Source organism: Rosa chinensis, unplaced genomic scaffold (genome assembly GCF_002994745.2).
Source record: "Rosa chinensis cultivar Old Blush unplaced genomic scaffold, RchiOBHm-V2 RchiOBHmChr0c13, whole genome shotgun sequence".
NCBI lineage: Eukaryota > Viridiplantae > Streptophyta > Magnoliopsida > Rosales > Rosaceae > Rosa > Rosa chinensis.
The window spans coordinates 202,421-225,261 of NW_020126827.1; the positions used below are offsets into that span (position 1 = coordinate 202,421).

The 22,841-nt window shown below is 37.8% G+C and overlaps 1 pseudogene; it reads right to left on the minus strand.

The window, feature by feature from the left end:
• Nucleotides 1-22,841, minus strand: part of LOC112181241 — a 121,858-nt pseudogene that overhangs the window by 89,147 nt on the left and 9,870 nt on the right.

Genomic DNA, 22,841 nt, shown 5'->3' on the forward strand with positions numbered 1-22,841 from the left:
GTTTTAGTTAGGGAAAGTGTAGAGTATCGTACCCAAGGGATTGAGGGAAACTCCACCCTAGCTAGATTACCGCAAGAAAGCCTAGAAAAATTATGCAATCTACCTTTTTACAAAGTCACAACCTTAGCCCTTTGGAAGCTAAAGATCATGAGGATGGTATTAACAATTATGGTAGTGAACGGCTTGATTGATTTTAATTTTTATGCGAATAAATTAAAAGTACACAAAAATAAAGTATGCAAATAAAAATAGAGATTTTGATATAAGAGAGAAATAGAGGCTTAGGCATCACACCTAGCCTTACTCATGCACACAATGTAACCCAAATTTAATGTAACAACATGTTTTGATAAATTCCCCCTTAGTGCTTTGATGAAGCTACCAAGAAACCAACTAGTCATGCAATTTAACAATCTCTTCCAAAGCAAAGCTAAATTACACAACCTTTATACCATTCAAATCTTCCGGATTATAAATGGCCTATGGTGCCATGAGCCTAAATTCTTCCGAAACCTAAACTCACAACATCATGCTTTAATTTCAAGGTAAGAAATTCAAGCAACTTAGTTCTTCCCGTAGGAATAAGCTAAGTCACCACCTATTTAGTTACATATGCTCACGGAATCAAGAGTTTATCAAGTTCATGTTTCCGATTCATTAACTTCCTAAAGCATGCTTCTAGGTGATAAATCTATGAACACACTTAGGACACATTAAAGTATAGTAGCCAAAAGATTCAAAACATGCATAAACATCAAATAGCATAAAGATTACATTGTTTTGTGCACAAGTTTGGCTAAGGCTATGCCCTAGCCCCAAATTAAACTACTCACAACTCATATTTACACAACTACAAGCCATGAACATCATAAATAACAAATAAAAGAGAGCAAAGAGTGGAGAACAAGTGATATACCCACGGGTTTGACTCTTTTTGGAGCCAAACCAAAAGCACAAGATGGCTCCCTTGTCTCCTAGATGCTATATGAGAAGAGAAATACTTCAAAGTATAGGGATTTCGGTTTCTAGAACCCAAATCACTATACAATTCCACAAAATCTCAAGAACAAGGTAAGAACAAGGCTTGAATGTGTGAGAATCAAGAGAAGTGATTGATCAAAGTGTGTAGAAACTTCGGTTTTGGTGAAACCCAAGTGGCTACACACCTCTCTCTTACACAAAATCAAAGAACTATGAACTAGCTATGAAAAACTAGAGAGAAACTATGCTAGAACTAGAGAAAAGAGAGATTTTGATGTTGCAAAGTGAGAGAGTAAAAGGGTGAACGGTTTTGGGGAGAGAGAATGGGCTATTTAAAGGCCAAGGCAATTCAAATCAAGGGTGGAGATCAAAAGGAATCAATGGTGAGATGTGATTGACAAATGTGTAAGCACAAAATGTGGATCTAATTTTTGACTCTACATAGAAATGACCTAGAAAGCCCATAGATATTTTGGTGGAGAAGAAAAAGTAAGGGTAGAAGCGTAATTGTGTGAGGGAACAAGGTAATAAATATGAGACAAAGGTGTAAGGTGTAAGAATGAGATCATTTGTCATCTTGCAAATTTTGAATTTCAAAATAACCTAAACCTAAAGTCTTCCCACCCAAAGTTTCTAGCCCTAGTCAGCTCTTCCTTGTCCTCCACAACTGTTCTTGGTCGGACAACTCGGCCGGAAATGTCCGGAATCCGGCGTTGACCACCGTTGACCCATTTTTTGTCCGTTTGCGCACTTTCGTCTCCTTTCTTCCTTCAATTGAATCTCCACCGAGAGTTCGGAATTGGCCTTTGACTTCTTCATACAAAATGTTCGTCCATGAGTCTAGATCATCCAGGTAAAATTTCAGAGCTTAGTTCGCCATGGTTTGACCGGAAATGCTGACGGAATCCGTACAGGTCCGGTTTTGCAGTTTTTGTCTTTTAGTTGGAAAATTGTGCCGATCTTTTGAAGGCTTTCCACTCCGAACTAGCTCTTGAACTCTTCATAAGAAATGATCCTTAGGATGTCTAGAATAGATCTGGAAAGTTTCAACTCATTTGAAGTTCATTTGGTCAGTCTTCCACTTCTCCTTCTTTGCCTAGCTCGGTTTCTCCTACCCGGAGTAGGAAAATGTGCTAAAGTTGACTTTTTAGTGCATTTCCAAGCTTCTCCATCATTTCCTAGCATGACAAGGAAAATATAATAAATATATATAAATAAACACAAAGGTTAAGCAAAAGTGCAAGATTAGGGGAATAATTAGTAGGTAATTATGGACCTAACAAAATACCTCACACTTACACTTTGCTTGTCCTCAAGCAAAAACATAAATTAAACTAGCATGAACAAACTATAAGGCTCACTTGCATCCTTAATGAGTTTAACCATTTTCCCTCAGAGAACCATGACTTAGTGATTTGACTTTCAATTAAGCAAGCTTAGAACTAAATTTTCGAAATGCAAAGCTAATAATTGGATTTGGAAAGTCATGCTCAACAAAGTATATGCATATGCCATGTGTGCCACCGTAAATGATTCATGTGGGATTAATATGAACCGCATTTGTCTAACCATCAAACTCACATGGATATCACTCATTTTCACTCAAGTGTTTTATGGTTAGTGTTTGCACTCAAAAACAATTCGATTGACATGGTTTCCATATGCTTGCTCTTCCATCTTTTCTCCACATGATCATTGCATGAGTTCTCTTAGATCACAAGGTCTTTTATTTAGGTTGTAATGGGGCTTAGGTGAGGGGTTAAAGAAATGAAGGGAAAGGTAAGTACAAATTCTAAGCCTCCTAGTAAGCAATTCTCTTGTTGAGTCCCTTTTTCTTTTGGCTCTAAGTGCTTTGTAAAACCTCCTTTTCTTTTCCACAAACCCAAAAACTACAAAAAAAAAAAAAACTATTATTCCCCTTTGTACCACCCAAACTCTTTTTATGTTTTTTTTTCTTTTCACTCACACTATTTTTGCATAACACTTTTTTCTATTTTTTTCTTTCATTTTCTATTTTCTTTTCTTTGGTGACCCTAGTGCATATTGACTTTGAATAATTATTATTATTATTATTTTTTTAACATGCTTCTAGGGTCACCCTTTTCTTTTCTTGGCTACAACCTGTAGCTCACGCACACAATACTCTATCCACCTCACACTTATTCTTTTGCACACTTCTCAAACCCATTTACAAGCACCAAACTAACAATAGGACTCACATTGCTTACCACTTGACTTAGAAAGGGTAGGAAAAGTGTTTAAGATTTTAAAAGGTAGACATTTGTGGTGGTGGAGAAATGAAATGGCTAACACATATTATATAGGCTCAAATTGGCTTACTAATGGATTTTCATTTTAAGGACAAAAGCTATTTGGCCGTGGTGGATTCCTAATGCTTTGGTCTTCCCCAATAACAACTCATGCTTTTGATATAAAGTCTTGAAAGATTTGGAGCAAGTTCTAGATTACATGCACAATGAATTGATCACACAACGAAAGATTTAGTGCATTTGAAACTTGTACGCACTCTCTTAGGCTCAAAATCTCACATAATTAGGCATAGATAGTTTTAACAAATTTAGTCCTTATCTTTTCCCACATGAGTGCATCTAAAATGACATAGGCAATATGAGTTTAAATGCATGTGAGCACAAAATGCCAAATCCATTTATTAAATAAGCATTGATCTTCAATCACTAAACATGCTAAAAATCACTCAAACCAATTAGACATAAGTTCGGTTTCATCATCGGGGGTTGTTTCATCTTTGGACCACGTAAGCAAGCAAACACACATTTTTTTGAATTTTTCGAATTTTTTTTAATTTTTATGGATTTTTCAATAAGAAAATAAAAAGAAAACAAAGGATTAGGAATGAAATTACTTAGCCTTACACCTCACACTTAAATCACACATTGTCCTCAATGTGCCGTTATGAACAATTGTGAAACATGTGCGAAGCTTAGGACCAAATAAAAACTTCCTAATGCTAGTAAACACAATTTATTAACAATTAACAATGGCCAAACAAGCACCTCACACTTAAAACATCATATAGTCCTTAATGTATAATGAAGCTATTAAGATCCTATCAACATTTTGGGGAGCATGCATCATTAATGGCCAAGACTAGCATTAAACCAATTAAAACAATGGAAAGAGAATAAGGGTATCCACCTCACACTTGAACTTTGGATAATCCTTTCAATAAAAGATAAATCTTTTGTGTCTTATCCATGGACCAAGGGTGAAATAACTATCCAAAATTCTCAAAACCACAACATACTAACACTAAAACAACTAAACAAACAATTCATGCTAGGAAAGATAAAAGTGAGAGATTAGAAAGCGCAAACTCTTTGAAGATCCCCATTTAGCTCCATAATGCACATTTCCGATGGTGATAACCTTACAAGGCCCCATTGGGCACTTGCCATCCGTTAAGCTCCATGCATCAAGAACCGAATGAACCTCTCACTTAAGCTTTGAACAAAGCAACCCATGACTACTTTACACCTTTCAAATCTCAAGCTCTAACTTCCTCATTATTTCTCCATTCTTTTGGAATCCTCCAAGATGGGTTTAAGGTTAAGGACATTAACAAGGTCCATAGTGCTTCCTCAAATGGATGGAGGATCGACAAAGAACTTAACCTCCTCATGAGTATCCTTAGGTGCACCGATGCCCATTCACCTTAAAGGTATCACCATTCCTCAAGTTTTTCAAAGTCACCGCTCCATGTGGGAATACTTCAATGAGCTCAAATGGTCCAATCCATCTTGATCTTAGCTTGCCCGGAAACCATTTCAATCTTGAGTTGTAGAGAAGAACTAATTGACCAGCTTCCAAGTGCTTAGTCTTGAGTTTTTGGTCATGGAAAGCTTTTGTTCTTTCTTTGTACAACTTTGCATTCTCATAAGCCTCCATTCTAATCTCATCTAGCTCACAAAGATCAAGCTTTCTCTTCTCACCACACTTATTCATCTCAAAATTCAAAAACTTGATAGCCCAATATGCCTTGTGCTCTAATTCAACCGGTAAATGACATGCTTTCCCATAAACAAGACGGTAAGGAGACATACCAATGGGAGTCTTGAAAGCGGTCCGATAGGCCCACAAGGTGTCATCCAATTTGTTAGCCCAATCCTTCCTTGTTGTGGACACTACTTTCTCTAGAATGCCCTTTATCTCGCGGTTAGAGATCTCAACCTGACCGCTTGTTTGAGGGTGGTAAGGAGTGGATATTTTGTGCTTGACCCCATACTTCTTCAATAGTACCGCAAAGGGTTTGTTCACAAAATGAGTGCCTCCATCGCTAATGATAGCTCTAGGTGTGCCAAATCTTGTGAAGATGTGCTCCTTAAGGAATTTTAACACCACCTTGTGATCGTTAGTTCTTGTGGCTTCGGCCTCCACCCATTTGCTAACATAATCCACCGCCACTAGAATGTATGAGTTGCCATAGGAGCTAGTGATAGGAGCATAAAATGCGACGTTTATAATGATTAAACCCTATATTTTGCTAAGTTATTTCCTTTATCTTGATCAATTTAACTTAGTTATTATTTTGCAGGTGAAAATGGAGTCTCAAGGTCCAAAAATGGCTAAGGAGGCACAAGTGGCGCAGAAATGAGAAGAAATGAAGAAATGGAAGTTCTCCCAGTTTGACTAGGAAAAGGAATCCTAGTTGGAGTAGGAATCAGAAGCTGACTTGGATTCAAACTCTTAAGTCGCGGAAATTAGAAGTTCTACTTGAACAGGGAAACCCAATTCTACTCAGATAAGGAATCCTTGTTTGACAAGGAGTCCCTGGTGGATAAGGATTACTGAAGAAGGTTCCGGAAGAGTGTGGAAGCATCTCGGAAAAGGAAGCAGTATTCAACTAGGAAACCTACTTGCATATGGAGTTCTACTCATACTAGGAGAGCTTGGGAACGATCATGAAGAATCTAGAAGACTCAAGAAGATCATATGCCGTGCACATGGAATAGGTAGCAACAAGAGATTCGAATTACAAAGCAATGTGGAGTTTGGACTTCTTGTTGAGTAAGGATTGGAATTTCGTGAGATTCTTGAGGGTTCTTGAAGGTTCTTTACGTTTCTACTTCAGAATAGGCGTGGAAGGCATGTGAGAGGCATGTAATATAAAGGAAAATCGAATTGGACTCAACTTGTGCATTAAAAGTCAAATCCATTACATATTCGGAAATCTGCCTGTGCAGATCAGTCAACTTCAACGGAGTGTCATAAATCGATCGGAGCTCAGAAAATTATGATCTTTATATGGTTGGAAAGCTACGGATGTCTAGTTTCCAGAGCTTTTTACGGTTCGTCAATAGATATTTTCTAGAGGAAGTTATGGCCGTTTTAGTGGACTGAGTTCAAATCTACCGGAAATCTGTTTTGTGAGAAAGAAGTCCTAAATCAACACGAACTAAGAGAAACCAAGTAGAAACGAATTGGGAGTGCCTTGGGACGTTCTACTATATATATCTTGGGTATTAGACGTTCAGGGGGAACAATTTTCTCCACAATTTCGATTTCTCACTTGTTTGCTCTCTAGTTTCAGGTTTTCACAATCTTCAAGGAGCTTTGCCGTGCCATCTTCCTCCATTGCCGTGTTCATCACTTGTTGCGACACCTTGGAGCTACTTTGGGTCTTTGGGACATAATTAAGGGTTGTACATATGCTTTACCATACATTTACTCACGGTTTGGTGTAATTGTTAGATAGAATTTCTGCTTTGGATTTTCTATGTGTGAACCTAAACTTTTGAGTATGCAATCTTATTTTTGGATGCAATTTTGATGTTCTTTTCTATGTTTGATATGTTTATGTGTTCTTTGTCTTGATTAATTGCCGAATATGGAATGATAATCTGATTTTTATGCTTCATTACATGTTAACGATTTTCTAAGTCTGACAAACAATTAGGATGACTTGCATGTAACTTGCTAGTAATTAGGTTTGATGCTTGGTGAAACCTAATTCAAATAAGTAGTAAAGGCTTGCTTTGAGTCGAAAATCTGATTATGCATGTGATGATAAGTTTTGACACGCTTAAATTTGCATGTCTATTGATTCTTTCTTGAACTTAATGATTTGAAAACGGGATTTTTCAACACAGTTGCTTGGAGTGTGTGATATCGAACTTTTCAAAATAGAATTGATTTGGTGTTTTGCTATTTCGATTTGACTTAAGAAAGAAAGTTAAAAGGGGACAATGGTTGCTTTGATCTTTGTGTTCTTGGTTGATAGCTTTCCATGGTAATTAAAAGAAAGATTAAGGGATGCATGAAACATTGATTCTTGAATGGTTCTTGATAAGTTGTTCTTCGAAAATTCTTCTTTTCCCATCTTTGTATAGAAACAATTTTAATCTTGATTATTTTCTGGAAATTTTCTGTTTTCAATCTTTAAAAACCCCCCATCTTTCTATTTTCTTGTTTGTGTAAATAAATAAAATTAACTTAGAATTTTTAGGTAGCATGTTAACTTAGATAAATAGTTAAATAAAAATAAAATAAAATAAATAAATGTTTTAAATTCGTGAATAGTGAGTCCGTGAATAGTAAGTCCGTGAATAGTAAATATGTGTTTGTTTTAGTTTTAGTGTTTTTTAGGGATTGGTTCCTAAATTTTAGGGAAAGTAGTTAGAGTTAGTTTTGACTTAGTATTTCTTGTTTGACTTGGTCAATAATTTGTTTTCTTAATAATTAAGTAATCCTAATTAGTATATAACTAGTAATCCTTATTGTATGTGGATTTCTAATATAACTATGACTTGTAAAATGTATTCTAGTAGGAGTAGGATTCCTAATCTAATTATAACTTGGATTCTTTGTAAATTTTGAATTGTTGTAAATATATACTTCTATTTTCGTTTGTCTTGTAAATTCTTCTCCTTAAATTTGCTTCTCACATGTTAGCACCCTCAATCCCCGGCTTGAACGATCCCTGCTTATTCTATACTAACAACTACATTTTTCAGGGTTTAAATTGGCGAATGCTTTTGCACGTATCAGCTAGGAAATGGACCCATGAAGTCAATGCCCCAAACATCAAACAACTCAACTTCAAAGATATTGTTCAAAGGCATTTGGTCCCTTGATGAGAGATTCCCGACTCGTTGACATCGATCACACAAAGACACATACTCATGAGCATCTTTAAATAGGGAAGGCCACCAAAATCCACAAGTGAGCACCTTTTGAGCCGTCCTTTTACCTCCATGATGGCCACCACATCTATGGCAAAAAGAAAGAACACTTTGAACTTCATCCTTCGGAATGCATCTCCTCACAAGTTGGTCTTTACATTGCTTGAAAAGGTAAGGATCTTCCCAATAGTAGTGTCTTGCTTCCTTTTGTAGTCTCTTTTTTGCATGAAAATCAAAGTTCCAAGGAATTGACTTTCCACCACTAGCTAAATAATTCATAATAGGTGCATACCAAGGAAGCTCTTTTGCTTGAATGGAAAGTAGTTGCTCATCCGGAAAAGACTCAACTAAAGGTACCTCATTGCCACTTCACAAGTAAGTCTAGAGAGATGATCCGCAACCAAATTCACCTTGCCGGGCTTGTCCACAATCTCCAAGTCAAACTCTTGAAGAAGTAGAATCCACCTTATAAGCCGAGGCTTTGCATCATTCTTGGACAACAAGTATTTCAAAGCACTATGGTCCGTGTGCACGATCACTTTAGAACCGAGTAAGTAGCTCCTAAATTTCTCCAACGCAAACACAATAGCCAACAACTCCTTCTCGGTAGTAGTATAATTCACTTGAGCATCATTAAGAGTGCGGCTTGCATAATAAATGGCATGAAGAAGCTTGTCTCTTCTTTGACCCAAAACGGCGCCCAAAGCAAAATCACTAGCATCACACATAAGCTCAAATGGAAGTGACCAATCCGGTACACAAATGATTGGTGCATTAGTGAGCAACTCTTTGATCTTCTCGAAGGCAATAAGGCAAGCATCATCAAATAGCAAAGGAGCATCCTTAGCAAGAAGGTCACATAGAGGCTTACTTATCTTGGAGAAGTCTTTGATGAACCTCCTATAGAAACCGGCATGGCCTAGGAAGCTTCTCATGGCTTTGACACATGTAGGTGGAGGCAATTTCTCAATAATCTCAACTTTGGCTTTGTCCACTTCAATCCCTCTAGAAGAAATCACATGACCGAGTATTTGTTATGACATTAAACATGACATGATTGACTAGCTTTCTAGGGTTTGATTGCATGTTTGATAGAATTAATCTAGGTGCTTTCGCTTAGGTTAATTAGCATTGAAAGTAAAATATGGGAAATTGTTTGCTTATGAACGTTTCACATGATCAACTCCTCTTGCATGACTATGATGAACAATGATGAACTTGAATCAATTTTAATTATGAGTTTCGACTTTGATCTTTGTTTTCACATCCCATTTGTATTTGTTATGTTTTTGCATTTTAATTATTTTCTTAACTTAGTTTAATTTTCGAAAACCAAAATCAAAAACCAAAAATCCCCCCTTTTTCGTAAATATGTATATATTTTGTTATATTTTTGTAAATATTATACTTTGTTTTAATTTTAATTGTTTAATTGTTTGAAAATGACAGGTGTACCCTCAATCCCCGGAATAGAACGATCCCTATTTACTTTATACTACTAATGACATTTCAGGGTTAAATTGGTCGCTTCCCAAAAGCGACACCAAATTCCCATTTTTTACTTTTCAATGCTAATTAACCTAAGCGAAAGAACCTAGATTAATCCTATCAAACATGCAATCAAACCCTAGAAAGCTAGTCAATCATGTCATGTTTAACGCATTACACATAGAGAAAGGCTATCAACTCAAGTGTACAACTTAGTATGGAAAAGTCCACCTAATTGCAATCCTCGTTAATTAAATTCGATCTTTGTACAAAACCTTTACTACTTTGATTCAAGTTTACACAAAACGAAAAGTCTATTTCATGTTCTTAAACCTAGCACCAATTATATCGAAACCCTAAGTGTTTGCAACCACATAAGATTAAAATACAAAAGTTATCTATAACGCAAATTTAATTAAACAAACCCACATAAGCAACTCTCGAAGAACAATAATATGAATCTGAAAGTCTTCAATGTTATCCCCTACTTCAATAGAATAGACTTTTTGCAACCTCATAGGCTTCCTCAATTCATCAAAGATCTTAAACCCAATAGTGGTGTCATACACGGTCATGGTGAGTAAGCCCAATTTGACATCAATCTTTGTCCCCGCCGTGGCCATAAAAGCTCTACCAAAGATGATAGGGAGATCATCTTGGTAGACTTCCTCCATGTCAAGAATAACGAAATCAGCCGGTATGACCAATTCGTCCACTTGCACTAGCACATCCTCCACGACTCCTCTCGGATACACCACACTTCTATCGGCTAGTTGGAGAGAAATTTGGATAGGCTTGATGTCGCTTAACCCAAGCTCCTTGTAAACTCCGTAAGGCATCAAATTTATACTTGCCCCTAAATCCATAAGTGCCTTCTCAAATGGCTTCTCACCAATCTTGCAAGGAATAGTAAAGGATCCCGGATCCTTGAGCTTGGGAGGTAACCTCCTTTGAAGTACGGCACTAATTCTCTCGTTCAAGCATACTTTGTCATCCTTCATCAACTTGCTCTTGTATCTCTTGTGTGTGCACAAATCTTTGAGAAACTTGGCATAAGTAGGAATAGTCTTGATTGCATCAAGAAGAGGAATATTGACCTCCACCTTCTTGAAAACATCAAAACACTCCATGGACTTCTTCTCCTTTTTGCTCAAGGCTTGATGCGCTCGAAAGCAAGCGCATAATTTAACCCTGAAATGTCATTAGTAGTATAAAATAAATAGGGATCGTTCTATTCCGGGGATTGAGGGTACACCTGTCATTGTCAAACAGTTAAACAATTAAAATTAAAACAAAGTATAATATTCACAAATATATTCACAACTATAAACATTTTACACGAAAAAAGGGGGGATTTTGTTTTTGGTTTTTCGAAAATAAAACTAAGTTAACAAAACAATTAAAATGCAAAAACATAAAAATACGAATGGAATGAGAGAAAAAAGATCAAAATCGAAACATATGATTAAAATTGACTCAAACCCTAATATTGTTCATCTAAGTCATGAGAAAGGAGTTGATCATGTGAAACATTCGAAAGCAAATGATTTCCCATATTTTACTTTTCAATGCTAATTAACCTAAGTGAAAGCACCTAGATCAATCCTATCAAACATGCAATCAAACCCTAGAAAGCTAGTCAATCATGTCATGTTTAACGCATTACACATAGAGAAAGGCTATCAACTCAAGTGTACAACTTAGTATGGAAAAGTCCACCTAATTGCAATCCTCGTTAATTAAATTCGATCTTTGTACAAAACCTTTACTACTTTGATTCAAGTTTACACAAAACGAAAAGTCGATTTCATGCTCTTAAACCTAGCATCATTCATATCAAAACCCTAAGTGTTTGCAACCACATAAGATTAAAATACAAAAGTTATCTATAACGCAAATTTAATTAAACAAACCCACACATAAGCAACTCTCGAAGAACAATAATATGAATCTGAAAATTCTCAATTAATCATAAAAATTCCAGAAATTAATATTTGTTCAAACACATATGTCAACTAGTTCATAACCAACGAAATTCAAAGCAAAGGTTACAAAAGAGAATCGGATTACACCGTGAGATGGAGATGGTGATGAACGATTGATGTAGTGGTCTCTTGAATCTCGAAAGCAAGCTTCAAGGATGGTGGTGGATGATGATGCTCACGGCAATTCTTCTTCTCCCTTGGCCTTGCTTGAACTCGTGGAGATGACTAGAGGATGGAGAAACTCACGGCTATGCTAAGAAGATTTTCTGATTTTTTTCTAAAGTGTAAATTGTATGGGGGAGAGGAACCCTTGACGTTGAGAAAGGGGGAGTTTTATATAGGAGCATGGCTAGGGTTCACAAAGCAATCAGAATTTTCCACATAGCTTCAACCAATGATATTCGCCAAGTAAGCTTGTGATGTGGTCCAACCAATCATAGAATGCCAAGTAAGCCTTGTGATGTGTTCCAACCAATCATAATTCTCTAAAATACCTCCCTAATATTTAATTGCCGAATTTCCTTGAAATTATTCTGATTTTCTTCATGAATTTCGGCCAACATTCCTTTAGGGAATTTAGGGATGAATCTAGACGCCTTTTTAGCTTTTCCTTGGTGCACACATATTTTCCTTCCATAAATATCTCCCTTGAATCTCTCTTGGCGTCATCTCCTTGATTATTTCTGATTTTCACGTTGGCAATCACAACAAATTATTCCTCCAACAATATTTCTTTCCATAAAAGTCTCCCAAGAAAATCTCTCCTTGAAATCCTCAATCAATCATCTTTAATTCCACGTTGTCACCTTATTTTTCCTTAGGTATGACACGGCAAATTTAATTCCCAAGGAAAATATATTTTCCTTTTTAAAAACTCTTCCTTGATTTCCTCCTTGCCATGTCATCTTCATGAAGCTTCTCGTTCCATTTATGAACTCAATTCAGCTTATTTATTCCGAAGACCTGAAAATAGAAGATTTCTAAAATAAGAAATGGAAACTTTCCTAAACTAAAATGGAAACTTTCTAAAAATGGAAAATAGAAACTACAAAACGGAAACTTTCTACAATTAGGAACTTTCCCAATCAAAGAATGGAAACTTTCCTAAACAGAGTTTTATTAAGGAAATAACGCATAAAATATAGGGAAATAACAGTTAAAACGTCGCATTAAAATGCTCCTATCAAGGCTTTCTCTTGATACACCGCTTGTGGAAAAGGAAGTGACACTTCGTCTTGCATGTCCTCAACACTTGGCTTAGACCCACTTACTCCCACATCATTATTCACGGTCTTGGTCTTGTCTTTGTTCTTCAAATATTCATCACTATCCCCCAAAATCGTCCCATTATCCCCCAAATTATCCTTCATGCCTTTAGACTTCTTATCAAACCCGGGAGGTACTCTTGGAACTTTAGGAGTTAACAAAGGTTCCCTTGGGGCATCCATCTCCACATCATCATCATTAAGAGTAACCTTGTTGTCATATGCCTTCCCACTTCTCAAAGTTGTGATTGCCTTGGCTTGGTTGACTCGTGGGTTCTTTTCGGTCATGGAAGGCAACTCTCCTTGCTTCCTTTCTCTCATCTCACTAGCCAATTGCCCTACTTGTGCTTCAAGCTTATGCAAACCTTGGGTAGTGGAGTCGAACACTTTGAATGATCTCATTTTGATTTGCTAGCACTTTGGCAAGCATCTCCTCTAGGCTAGACTTTGGTGCTTCCCCTTGAGGTGGAGGAATAGGTGCTTGAACTTGAGGAATAGGAGCTTGGAAGTGAGGCCTCGCTTGATAAGGTGGCCTAGGATAACCACCACCACCAAGTACACCCTTATTGCCTTGAAATCCTTGGCTTCCACTAGCCCCTCCATCACCTACTCCTTGTGTGCCTCCTTGATTGCCACCTTGATTGCCACCCCATGAAAAGTTAGGGTGGTTTCTCCACCCGACATTATATGTGTTGGAGTATGGATCATTCTTAGGCCTTTGGTACCCCATTTGTTTGCACTCTTCGATAATCTCCGGGAAACAATCTCCATGTGGACAAGAGAGAGTATCATGGTTCACCCCCTCACAAATCAAGCATACTTGTGGCCCTTGAACCTCATTGACTTGCTCACGGACCCCTTGCTTGCCTTGCTTCAAAAGTATATCAAACTTCTTATTAAGACTATCTTCCAACCTCTTGAACTCATGATGTACATCCAAGCTTGATGCCTTGATTTCATACATGCCACCGGTTTTTGGTTGAGTCGCTTCCCTTAGAGACACATGTGAGGTAGAAGGCTTGCGACCTTGTGGGTTATTGTCCCACAATTGAGATCTTTCGGCTAGTTTCTCCAACACTTGATGTGCTTCTCTTGAGGTCATATCCATGAAGTCACCGCCACTTGCATTATCAACCTTCCTTCTAGTTTCCGAAGACAACCCTTGATAGAAAAGGCTCATCAACATGTCTTGACTTTGACCATGGTTAGGGCAACCAAGCTCAAGGTCCTTGAACCTCTCCCATGCTTCATGAAATAACTCATCTTGATCTTCTCTAAAAGTCATCAAAGCGGTCCTCCTTTCATTTGCTTTTCCGGGTGGAAAGTACTTAGTTATAAACTTCCTTTGCATTTCTTCCCAAGAGTGGATACTATTAGAAGGTAACTTGTTGAGCCACATCTTTGCTTTCTCCTTCAAGGAACATGGAAACAACCGAAGCTTCAAAGCATCCTCCGTCATTCCATTGAGCTTAATGTTTGCACAAGCCTCCTCAAACTCTAGTAGATGGTGATATGGATCATTGTTTGGCAATCCATAAAAGGTTGGAAGCGTTTGCAAGAAGCTTGGCTTTATCTCAAATGAAGAGGCACATGGTGGCAAGACAATGCATCTTGAATGTGTGGACAATGATGGTAAGGCACAATCCCTTATTGGCCTTTGCTCTCCCCTTTCTTCTCTTTCCTCTTCGCCGGCCATCACAATATGATACTTTCTCGGTCCAAGACTTGGATTTGCAACCCTTGCTTCTTGGTCTAGCTTGAATAATCTATCCAAGGTGGCTAGATTATTAACAACTAGAACCGGACTTCCTTTCTCCAAATTATCACTTGAACTACTTGAAACTTCCTCGGATGATTGAACCAACGGATTAGAATAGATAGTAGATGAAGAAGGGCCCGTGAGCTTAAGTGATTTCCCTTGCGGTGTCTCTTGATCGTTAGGCTCTAGAACGGTGTGTAAACCACTTCCAAATTGAGGGGACAAAGTCATATACACCTATGAATCACACAAGTCAAAAGCATTAGTAAATAAGAATACAAGAAACTATACAAATTAGCACACTTAAAAAGAGTAATCGCACAAATCTTTCTAACTTTTGCAAATTGCAATTGTTAGAGCTTGCTTAACTATTTACGCTTTTTACCCAAATATGTGCAATTAGCTCAAAGACTTGTTTATTTTCAACCTCCCTTCCTTTATCAATAGAACTTTAATAGCACTTCTAAGAGGATAAGAATTTAGCAAGAACTTGTAAGTAGAAAAGCAAATGGAAGAAGGATTTCAAATTTGGCGTAGTTCCAAATTAGGTGCAACGAGCTTGGCGTAGTTCCAAGCTAAGTGCAACGCTTGGCGTAGTTCCAAACTTAAGCGCAAAGTTCGACACTTCAACCTTCGGTAACACTTATCGAAGTACGACCAGGTAAGAGTAGGTGCGGCTTTGGTAGAGCGAGGCTCACTTAGTACACGGCACAACACCCGGGATAAATCCCTAGCCTCTTACCTAGACATCACCTTCTTAAGGTGAGCCGAGTGGTGAAAAGTGATGAACCAATCCGTTACTATGCTGAAATCCCGATCCAATTTACTTAAAAGGGGAATAGGAATCCATCTTTGGGTGTTGTCTAACACTCAACTTTTCGGTAACTCCTCATGAATTAATTCAATCGGATGAGCCTACTTGTGAAGAGTGAATAAACTCGACGGTACAAAGATAAAATCCAACTCCACAAGTTCTAATTAAATTCAAACCTTAAAGAAGTGAAATTAAAATACCTTGACAAATTCAAAGAAATTTTAAACTTACAAGCTAAAAGCGAAATTGGTACAAGTTTTAAGTAAAAAGAATGAGTAATTAAGGCTAACTTTCACAAGTACAATATGCTCCAATTAGTCCAATTTTACCGCAATTACAACTTTTTACTTTCAACAACCAATTTAAACATACTAAAAGGTGAACTTGCAATAAGTAATAAGCAAATAGTAAATAGGCAAGACTATTTATATATATATTTTTTAATTTGATATGCTCAATTTAGTCTTTCTTACCACAATTTACCATCTACTTACCCAAAGTACTTACACAAATTCGAAAATAAGAAAACTACCACAAAACCGAACAAAATAAAGTAAAGATAAACTACACAAATTCTCTAGTCCCACGACAACCAATTAGCTAGGGATTGAGTTTTACCTCAATCCCCGGCAACGGCGCCAAAAACTTGTTGGAGACATCATTGAGTATGAAAGTGTGTGCAAATTTGTGTATGATGTTCCTTACTTCCAAGTGTAGAAGGTCAAGTTTTAGTTAGGGAAAGTGTAGAGTATCGTACCCAAGGGATTGAGGGAAACTCCACCCTAGCTAGATTGCCGCAAGAAAGCCTAGAAAAATTATGCAATCTACCTTTTTACAAAGTCACAACCTTAGTCCTTTGGAAGCTAAAGATCATGAGGATGGTATTAACAATTATGGTAGTGAACGGCTTGATTGATTTTAATTTTTATGCGAATAAATTAAAAGTACACAAAAATAAAGTATGCAAATAAAAATAGAGATTTTGATATAAGAGAGAAATAGAGGCTTAGGCATCACACCTAGCCTTACTCATGCACACAATGTAACCCAAATTTAATGTAACAACATGTTTTGATAAATTCCCCCTTAGTGCTTTGATGAAGCTACCAAGAAACCAACTAGTCATGCAATTTAACAATCTCTTCCAAAGCAAAGCTAAATTACACAACCTTTATACCATTCAAATCTTCCGGATTATAAATGGCCTATGGTGCCATGAGCTTAAATTCTTCCGAAACCTAAACTCACAACATCATGCTTTAATTTCAAGGTAAGAAATTCAAGCAACTTAGTTCTTCCCGTAGGAATAAGCTAAGTCACCACCTATTTAGTTACATATGCTCACGGAATCAAGAGTTTATCAAGTTCATGTTTCCGATTCATTAACTTCCTAAAGCATGCTTCTAGGTGATAAATCTATGAACACATTTAGGACACATTAAAGTATAGTAGCCAAAAGATTCAAAACATGCATAAACATCAAATAGCATAAAGATTACATTGTTTTGTGCACAAGTTTGGCTAAGGCTATGCCCTAGCCCCAAATTAAACTACTCACAACTCATATTTACACAACTACAAGCCATGAACATCATAAATAACAAATAAAAGAGAGCAAAGAGTGGAGAACAAGTGATATATGATGTCGCTTTTGGGAAGCGACCAATTTAACCCTGAAATATCATTAGTAGTATAAGCAATTAGGGATCGTTCTATTCCGGGGATTGAGGGTACACCTGTCAATGTAAGACAATATAAACAATTAAAATAAAACAAAGTATAATATTTACACATATAAACACTATTCACGAAATTAGTGGGGTTTTTAGGTTTTTGGTTTTTCGAAAATTAAAGAGAATTAAAACTAAGTATAAACAAAAACACAAATACAAGAATGATATGTAAGAAACAAAGATTAAAACCAAGTTCATGATTGAATTCGAATTAACTTCATATTGTTCTTCCAAGTCATGTGAAAGGAGTTGATCATGTGAATCATTCGAAAGCAAACGATTTCCCATATTTTACTTTTCAACGCTAATTAATCTAAATGAAAGCACATAGATTAATCCTATCAAACATGTAATCAAACCCTAGAAAGCTAGTCAATCATACATGTTCAACGCAAGAAGTTCAAGGAAAGGCTATCAACTCAAGTGTACAACTTAGTATGAATAAGTTCACCTAATTGCAATCCTCTTCAATTGAATTCGATTTTTGTCCAAAACCTTTACTACTTTGATTCAAGTTTACACAAAACGAAAAGTCGATTTCATGTTCTTAAACCTAGCACCAATTATATCAAAACCCTAAGTGTTTGCAACCACATAAGATTAAAATACAAAAGTTATCTATAAAGCAAATTCAATCGAACAATCACACATAAGCAACTATGGAATCACAACATAGAAATCGAAAATCCTTTATTCAATCATAAAATTTCAGATTATAAACCTTGTTCAAACATCAATGTCAACTAGAAACAATTCTCACGAAACAAAGCAAGATTACAAAGAAAGAGGTTGAATTACACCGTGAGATGGAGATGGGGATGAAGGATGAAACGTTATGGATTCTTGAATCTCGAAAGCAAGCTTCAAGGTGGAGGATGGATGATGATGCTCACGGCTCCTTCTTCTTCTTCTTCTCCCTTGCTTGAAACGTTGAATGCACTAGAGGATGGAGAGAGCTTTCGCGTAGAGAGAATTTTCTGAATTATGGGGTGTGTAGACGTCTAGGGTTGTGGAGTTTATATAGGGGACGGCTATGCTTGGTCTCCAAGCCGTGAATTTCTGATTTTCTTCCAAGGAATTAAATTAATAATTCCACATAGCTTCCACCAATGAGAAATTGCCAAGTAAGCCCTAGTGTGTCATCCAACCAATCATAAAACTCCAAGAAGATTCCCTAATATATTCTTGCCGAAATACCTTGAATATTTTCTGATTTTCTTCTTGTATTTTCGTCCAAAATATACTTAGGGTTTCTAGGAATGAATCTAGACGCCATTTGGTGCTTTTCTTGATTTCTTTCCTTAAACTTCACCCTAGAAAATCTCTTGGCGTAATCTTTTATTTTCTTCTTGATTTTCACGCCACTTTTCTCTCCTCCCTTTGGTTTTCACGGCAACACATCCCTAGGGTTTACTTCTTGCGTCACAAACCCTAATTTCATGGGCTTTGATGGGCCTTGATCCATTTTGCCGAAAATCCAAAGAGTTCTTGGGTCTCGTTGCTTCTTCTTTAAGTCTTCTCATCTTCCAACGCAAAACACATTATATTTCCGTTTCTTTTTCATGGTTGCGTTGGAAACTTGCTAAGGAAGCCTTCCTCCATTTCGTAGGATTTCCTGGTTGGACTAGGAAAGCTTATTTCTTCATTTCTGCTCAATTGTGTGACCCGATTTCTCTCATATTCGTTCGTCTTGATGTTCGCAAGCTCCTCTTTCCATTCATGCGTTCATTTCCACTTTTTAGCTCGGAGGTCCTGAAAATAGAAACTATACTGAAAATAGAAACTTTCTAAAAAATGAAAAATAGAAACTTACTAAAAATGAAAAATAGAAACTTTCCTAAACTGAAAATGGAAACTTGCCAGAAATGAGAAATGGAAACTACAAAAATGGAAACTTTCTACAAAAAGGAACTTTCCCAATCAAAGAATGGAAACTTTCCCAAACAGGGATTTTTCAAGGAAATGGCGCAGAAAAATGTAGGAAAATGCAGTTAAAACGTCGCATTAAAATGCTCCTATCAATATACCCACGGGTTTGACTCTTTTTGGAGCCAAACCAAAAGCACAAGATGGCTCCCTTGTCTCCTAGATGCTATATGAGAAGAGAAATGCTTCAAAGTATAGGGATTTCGGTTTCTAGAACCCAAATCACTATACAATTCCACAAAATCTCAAGAACAAGGTAAGAACAAGGCTTGAATGTGTAGAATCAAGAGAAGTGATTGATCAAAGTGTGTAGAAACTTCGGTTTTGGTGAAACCCAAGTGGCTACACACCTCTCTCTTACACAAAATCAAAGAACTATGAACTAGCTATGAAAAACTAGAGAGAAACTATGCTAGAACTAGAGAAAAGAGAGATTTTGATGTTGCAAAGTGAGAGAGTAAAAGGGTGAACGGTTTTGGGGAGAGAGAATGGGCTATTTAAAGGCCAAGGCAATTCAAATCAAGGGTGGAGATCAAAAGGAATCAATGGTGAGATGTGATTGACAAATGTGTAAGCACAAAATGTGGATCTAATTTTTGACTCTACATAGAAATGACCTAGAAAGCCCATAGATATTTTGGTGGAGAAGAAAAAGTAAGGGTAGAAGCGTAATTGTGTGAGGGAACAAGGTAATAAATATGAGACAAAGGTGTAAGGTGTAAGAATGAGATCATTTGTCATCTTGCAAATTTTGAATTTCAAAATAACCTAAACCTAAAGTCTTCCCACCCAAAGTTTCTAGCCCTAGTCAGCTCTTCCTTGTCCTCCACAACTGTTCTTGGTCGGACAACTCGGCCGGAAATGTCCGGAATCCGGCGTTGACCACCGTTGACCCATTTTTTGTCCGTTTGCGCACTTTCGTCTCCTTTCTTCCTTCAATTGAATCTCCACCGAGAGTTCGGAATTGGCCTTTGACTTCTTCATACAAAATGTTCGTCCATGAGTCTAGATCATCCAGGTAAAATTTCAGAGCTTAGTTCGCCATGGTTTGACCGGAAATGCTGACGGAATCCGTACAGGTCCGGTTTTGCAGTTTTTGTCTTTTAGTTGGAAAATTGTGCCGATCTTTTGAAGGCTTTCCACTCCGAACTAGCTCTTGAACTCTTCATAAGAAATGATCCTTAGGATGTCTAGAATAGATCTGGAAAGTTTCAACTCATTTGAAGTTCATTTGGTCAGTCTGCCACTTCTCCTTCTTTGCCTAGCTCGGTTTCTCCTACCCGGAGTAGGAAAATGTGCTAAAGTTGACTTTTTAGTGCATTTCCAAGCTTCTCCATCATTTCCTAGCATGACAAGGAAAACATAATAAATATATATAAATAAACACAAAGGTTAAGCAAAAGTGCAAGATTAGGGGAGTAATTAGTAGGTAATTATGGACCTAACAATGAGTCCTATGCTGCCTACTACGAGAGGTTCAATTCCTTACTTGCACAATGTCCTCAACATCAGATGAAGGATGAGACCCTACTTACATGCTTCTACGAAGGACTCTTACCCTTTGAAAGGCAAATGCTGGATGCTGCAGCTGGAGGAGCTTTTGTGGATAAGTCACCTGCAGTTGGGAAGGAACTTATAGCTAATCGTGCCTTGAACTCCCAACAATATGAGGGGGTAGGACACTCTACTCGTAGGGTGCATGAGATGAGCAAGAATACTGCCATTGAAGACCAACTGAATAAGCTTACCCTCCTCATGAACTAAGTGGTAAGTTCCAAGGGACCAAGTGCAACAATGGCTTGTGGGGTATGCTCTATGCAAGGGCATGTTACAGATCAGTGCCCTCAACTTAATGAAAATGGAGGTTGGGAATCTGCAAATGCTATTGGAGGATATCAAGGAGGATATCAAGGGGGACCTCAACGTCCTAGACATGACCCTTACTCCAATACTTACAACCCAGGATGGAGGGACCATCCCAACTTCAAGTGGACCAACAATGATAACGTTCAGAATCCTCTTGGTGGGAATTTCCAACGTCCACAAGGGCCTTCATTTCAAGGATCATCTTTTCAAAGGCCTTACATGCCTCCTCCTCCACAGAACTCAGGACCTTCAATGGCTCACTATGATAAAACGTTGGAAGCCTTGACTAGTTCTACCCAAGCCTTGACAAACTCTACACAGGCTTTGATTCAAGGACAACATACCCACACCAAGGACATTGCAGAGCTCAAGAAGCAGATGGGTCAAGTTGTGGATTTCATGAGCAAGATCCACGAAACTGGAAAGCTCCCTAGTAACACAATACCTAACCCTAATGTGGAGAATGCATCAGTTGTTACTACAAGGAGTGGGAGAGTGTTCATGGATCAACCAAAGGGACCAAAGAAGGCCCAAGTGAGCATAGAAATTGAGGAAGACCAAGAACCCACCAAGTTGGGTATTGAGAAGGACCCTGCAACGTCCAAGGAAGAGACCAAGGCGTCCTCATCATTAAAGGCAAAACCGGAAGTATCAGGTAGTAATTCTAACTTATCAAATTCGGTTATTGCTAACCCTTCTTCTTCTTGCATGCCCTTCCCACGCAGGTTCGCCCAATCTAAGAAGGATGAAAGTGACCAAGCTATCTTGGAAACTTTCAAGAAGGTGCAAGTAAACTTACCCCTCCTAGAGGCCATCAAGCAAGTCCCTAAGTATGCCAAGTTCCTCAAAGAGCTTTGCACTACTAGGAGAGTAAACCGTGAAAAGGAGGTGGTAAAGGTAAGTGAGAATGTCTCTGCCTTGATTCAGAGGAAAATTCCTCCAAAGTGTAAGGATCCTGGAAGCTTTACTATCCCTTGTACTATTGGTAACTCTAGATTTAAGAATGCCATGCTAGACTTAGGTGCATCTGTTAATGTTATGCCCTACTCTGTTTATGAAACCCTAGGTCTAGGGGAACTTAAATCTGACAACGTTATCATTCAGTTAGCTGACAGATCCAATGCATACCCTAGAGGTTTGTTGGAGGATGTTCTTGTACAGGTTAACCATCTTATCTTCCCAGCTGATTTCTATGTGTTGGAGATGGAGGACTCCCCTGTAAGTTCCACTCCATTGCTTTTGGGACGTCCTTTCTTAAGGACAGCTAGGACGAAGATTGATGTGTACGCAGGCTCCCTCACAATGGAGTTTGATGGTGATGTTATAGGCTTCAACATTTTTGAAGCCATGAGGTATCCTCTTGATGAAAGTGATTGCTTTTCTATTGACATTCTGGATGATCTTGCACAGAAAATGTTTGATGTCATGAATGAGGATACCCTAGCCACGACACTCGCACAAGGAATAGGTTACACAACAAGTGGCGTCACCATCTCAGAGGACAAGTTGAAAGACACTTGTGAGGAGCAAATCATTGAAAACGTCTCTTTCCTTGAGGCATCACCCTATATAGGTAAGTCTATCTCTCCTTTGTCCATTCAGTTATCTGCTAACAAGACTTTACCTTCAGTGGTCCAGGCACCAGAACTTGAGCTCAAACCTCTTCCAGATCATTTGAAGTATGTCTACCTAGGGGACAAGGAGACCTTACCAGTGATTGTGTCCTCTGCACTGACAAGTTCACAAGAAGAGAAGTTGGTGGAAATGCTGAAGCAACACAAGACCGCCATAGGATGGACATTGGCGGATATTAAGGGAATCAGCCCTACAACTTGTGTCCACAGAATACTTCTAGAGGAGGGGT